Source organism: Pseudophryne corroboree, chromosome 3 (genome assembly GCF_028390025.1).
Source record: "Pseudophryne corroboree isolate aPseCor3 chromosome 3, aPseCor3.hap2, whole genome shotgun sequence".
NCBI lineage: Eukaryota > Metazoa > Chordata > Amphibia > Anura > Myobatrachidae > Pseudophryne > Pseudophryne corroboree.
Window position 1 is genome coordinate 709,776,968 of NC_086446.1, and position 5,116 is coordinate 709,782,083.

At 40.9% G+C, this 5,116-nt stretch overlaps 1 non-coding gene across 1 annotated transcript; it reads left to right on the forward strand.

Annotated features, from left to right (window-relative positions):
- Positions 1-1,965: 1,965 nt before the first annotated feature.
- Positions 1,966-2,157, forward strand: LOC134899760 (U2 spliceosomal RNA). The gene has a single exon (XR_010173371.1). It is a non-coding gene; the product is annotated as a U2 spliceosomal RNA (small nuclear RNA).
- The last annotated feature ends 2,959 nt before the right edge of the window (positions 2,158-5,116 follow it).

The window sequence follows — 5,116 nt, forward strand, 5'->3', positions numbered from 1 at the left end:
TACGCTTTTAAATTCCGATTATAAAATCCTTGCGAAAGTATTGGCGAATAGGATGCGGGATGTGGTGGATCAGGTGGTGGGTGATGATCAAGTGTGCGGTGTGCCTGGTAGAAGGATGACAGATAATTTGATTTTGCTGAGAGATGTGTTGGGTGACTGCAGAGAAAGGAAGAGTATGTATGTTATTAGCTTTAGATTTTGAAAAAGCGTATAACCGTGTGTCTCACAATTTTATGTTTAAAGTATTGGTACGTATGGGGTTCCCGGTGGAGTTTGTAAGATGTGTGAGAGGGTTATATGATTCTGTTGTGAGTAAGGTTTTGGTGAATGGGAATATAAGTAAGAATGTAGTGATTAGGTCAGGAGTGCGACAGGGATGTCCGTTGTTAGCTATTTTGTTTATTTGTGTTATTGAACCATTATTGCAGCTGATTAGGAGAGATAAGGTTGTAGGGGGCGTGTTGGTACCAGGTAGTGGAGGTAGGATGGTGAAAGTATTATGGTATATGGATGATGTTGCGGTTGTGTGAGTGATGCAGAATTGAGAAGGGTTAAATTACTGGTTAGTTTCTTTTGCAGTGCTTCTGCATTTAAAGTTAATTGGTGTAAATCAAAATTGAAGTGCTTTGGGGATGAAAGTTACAGCGTGGAAGGGATTGAGAGCGTGAGTGAAGGGATTAAAGCATTAGGTGTGGTGTTTGAGGATGATTTGAAAGGGAGAGTGAGTTGGGAAGAATGTAGTAAGAGGGTACAGAAGAAGGTGGATTTTTGGAAGATGAGACAGATGACAGTGTTTGGAAAAGTGTTGGTGATTAAAAGTGTGGTGTTACCTATTTTATTGTTTCTGGCATGTGTTTTTCCTCCGTCTGTGCTGTGGGTCAAGAAAATAAACAGAGTTCTTTTTCTATTTGTTTGGGGTGGGAAGATGGAACGTTTGAAACGTGAAGTGTTGATAAAGGCAAGAGAGAAAGGTGGGTTGGTTTTCCCTGATATTGAAATCTTTTTGTATGTTAATTAGATTAGTGTTATAGTAGAGCTAATGGGGACGGGCAGTAAAACTGCCTGTATTGTGAGATACATGGCTGGGTGGCCTTGGTATGGTTTAGGATGGATCAAAAGGGACCTGAAGGTACGTGTGGCTTTTAGAAGTCCGTGGTGGTACAATGTAATTGACGTTTTCATTAAAAAGAAAGATCTTTTGAATGTTTCTTTAAGTGGGTTTAAAGACAGGAAGAAGGTTATGAAAGTTATAAAAGATAGAGAGAGAGTTTGTAATATCAATTATATGCATTCAAGGGAAGCTGTGATTATATGGAAGAAGCTATGTTCATATGGCATGTCAAATACACAAAAGGAGATTGTATGGTTGTGCATGCATGAGGTGTTGCCAGTGAGGGATTTTTTGAAAGAGAGAGACTTGGTAGTTTCAGATGTTTGTCCGAGAGACAATTGTAATAATACTGAAACAGTGATGCATGTAATGTGGAATTGTGGTTTTGCAAATGATGTATGGAAGTGTTTGGGTGGCTTGTGTAGAGAGATTACTGGTGTTAGGTATATTGGATGGAAGGTGGCATTATTTGGTATGGGAGCATGTGATAGAGGAAAAGAGATTTTTGTGGTTGATCATGAGCTGTGTGATGGAAGTTTTGTGGAATGCAAGGAATCTGTGTGTGTTTAGGAGTGAGTGTTGGTCTGTGAATGATTGTGTTAGAATGGTATTGGGTAAGTTATATGTCTATTATTTGAGAGATAGGAAAGGAAGAAAAGAGCTTGATGCTGAGGGAGTTTGGAAAGTTAAGAAATGGAGGCATGTGGTTAGATATGTTAATGAAGATTGATAACCTAATATTGTGGGTATGTGTTAAGTTGTATATTGTTTTTTGATTATGAATAGATTTTTTTTGCAAATAAAAAAAAAAGCCATACTGATGATTTTGTTTCTGGTCTAAATCTGCATTGTAGATGACTGTTAACAAACCTGAATGGTTTTAAAAAAAAAAATCATCTGTTATCAGTTTAATATCTGATACGCCACCTATCTGGGGGCCATATATTAAATGGATTTTTAGAACAGGGAGATGGAAGAAGAGCTTGCTCTGTCCACTCCACGCATTGACCCGGTATTGCAGTATCTCCGGGACCGGTGCACCTTTCCTATTCTGTATTCCAAAAATAGATTAGTGACGACTTCTTGGCTTTTCCCCAAGATGTGCAAAATTCTTGCAGCATAGCATTGTTAAACTCTTAGATTTGGGGGGATGATATTGCAAGCAGGCTTACACTGTTGCAAAATTGTCTTCAAGCGTTGCTGTTCCTTGCAAAATGCTACAATGGATGAATAAAATGAATAAAAGCATATGAAAACTACTGTGTGGAGTCTTGTTTTGCGTCTACTTCTTGTCTCCATAGAATTCCCTCCTTCTACACAGGGCAAATTTAAACGCTGGGGGACCATTTGGATGTGAGGACTATGTAGGCCTAATTCCTGAATGCTAACTAAGTGCGAACGAACAAGCATTGCCACTTTGAAATCAATTCCAAAATTCATAACTTACTTTTATTATCATCCTTCTGCTTGGCTTTTCGACCTGGTCTCGTTTGGAAATAATTTTTATATTTTATATTTGTGGCGGTGTCCACGCTGGCTGCAGGAGGTGTGGATGTTTGCTGTAGAGGCAGTAAAGGAACAACCTCTGCAGTATGTATATGCTGCATCTATCTCTTGGTGTGTGTCTCCCTCAAGTGGATGTCAGTAAGCAAGCCAAGCAAATGCAGTCCGTACAGCCAAGCACATTGTGACATCACGTGTGTTGCATAATGATGACATCATAGAGGGTGCATCACGATGACATCACAGAGCCCTCCCACTGTAGTGAAAAATTTAAATCTGCCAGGATGGACGGGCTTTTTGAAACAATCCATATTTGAGAGACAGGTTCAACGCAACCAGGGAACCTTCTATTGAAGAATGAATGTCCCACTGCTTAATTGATGAAATGCATAGCATTGTGTAAGTGTGATAAGCACGGAGCCACGGACGGACAACAGACGTCTGGTGGTTGTGGTTGTTGGAGGCGGACCAAATGCAAATGATTGTGCATCAGCCAGCCAGTCAGCAAGACAGGAGAGAAAACTCATGATGTAGGAGTGAGTGATGGAATGTGGTTGCGCGCGCCTGGGTGCCTGCCTGCTTGCCAGTCCGGATTTCTCATTCTTTTTTGCTGTGGTGGTCGCCGCCGCCAAAAGTCAAGTCAATCTACAGATAGTATAGAGTAATCGTGTGGGGGGAGGGTCATTCTCCATGATGGGTTGTAGATCTTGTTTCGCCGCGCGCCTCCCTCGGCCCATATTCGGGTTATCGCTTCTCGGCCTTTTGGCTCAGATCAAGGTTCATTGCCTTGGTCTGGGTCAGAGGGTTTGAGTTTGGGGTCTTTCCGTGAGACCCCCTGGAGGACTTCGGACGAGGAGGGATCGCCGCAGGGCTGTTGCCTTGTTTCTTTTCTGCATCATGGCAGGCTTGAAGAACACCATCCGTTTTTTGTTGGAGCACAAGGGGAGAGACTCAAGAGGACTGCGCTTCATAGTAGAGAAGGTATTGTTGGAACTGGCAGGGGTGGACTTAAAACTGGACATTTATTGCATTCAGGATTTCCCTATGCAGAGTTCGTTTGATGTCCCTTTCTTCAACATTAATGACTGTATGACGGCGTATGAAAAGCTGAAAAAGTGTTGTGACCCTGAAATTAGTAAATTTGTTATGGTACCCTTGTTTTCCGAGCAAGAGATACATATGACAATTCACATGTTTAATCCTTACATGGAACACATGAGTTAATCCGGGCCTTTCTCTTTAGGTACTGCTCCCACGTAAGAGGGGGTATTTTGCTTAAAAATGAGTATAATCTCTTTTTTTTTTTAATCTGTTTATTATAAAACATAAGCAAATAGCAGGTTTTTGAAAAATAAAGTAGAGAAACAGAGGTGTTTACAACAATCTATTACAGGAAGTGAACAGACGACATCTTCGGAGTAATGGAGCAGATGTGGTGCACCAGTAATTACATCATGTACTGGAGTCATATAATTATCAATGACATGAAACAATTGGTATATCTAGTACTCCAAGAATTAGCTATAAAATCATGGGAATGAAGCAAAAAAGAACTACCCTCGAAGATATATGAATATGGAATGTCAAAGTCGAATAATATTGTAATACATATGCCTTGTACTAACCCCATGCACATGCCCGCTGCTCGTGCACTCAGTCCTCCGTGCGTGCACATATCCGCAATTTGCTTAGGATCGCTCCGGCGATCATGCGTGTGATATGGGTATTCACGGCGGAGTTTGTGAGCGCGTAGAGGGTTATTAGAACATTTCATATTTAACCCAAATAGTGCACATTGTACACATAGCCCCCTGCACCACATCAGAAAGAAATAGCTGTTTAAAATGGTAACAGAACAAGGGGATTCACCTTTACAGGATAGGAGGGGATAGAACAAGGTTACAAGGTGGTGTTTGGTATCCAGCTGTAGGGTATTTTAAGGGAAACATTCTGGTGTTGGTTTGAGGAAGATCGCATGTTCCTGAGGATAGTTAGATGCAGAAGCAGAAAATAGGTTTAAACTTTATTTACTGTATATTATGTATGCGGGGGGAATCCAAAGGAGACCACCCACAAGAGCAGTTGAGAAAGACATAGCCCACATTTTCAAATCCACATATGACCTCTTCTGTAATGTAAAGACACATCCCTGTGTCCAATAGACAAAGGGATTACAGTGACCATTGTATTGTATATGGAAGTAGTGTATAAAAAAAAAGCCTGTTGCTGCCTGGCTGGTCAGAAGACTCTGAACGCTATCTGTATGACCAGCGAAGGACCAGCCGGGTTGTGCTTGCGAACATTCTCACATATGTACATTCTCTGAAGCCATTATTCTGTTTAGATTTATCTTGTTAGCCTGTAGTGTATAATTTGTACTGTTTAACCTTTTTGAATAATCCACTGTGGCCTTAGAAACCCTGTGGTTCAACTACAAAACTGTGCTGTGTCTTCACTTTCCTGCAAGGGTTTTAGAGTGTATTTATCTGTATAAAGTGTATA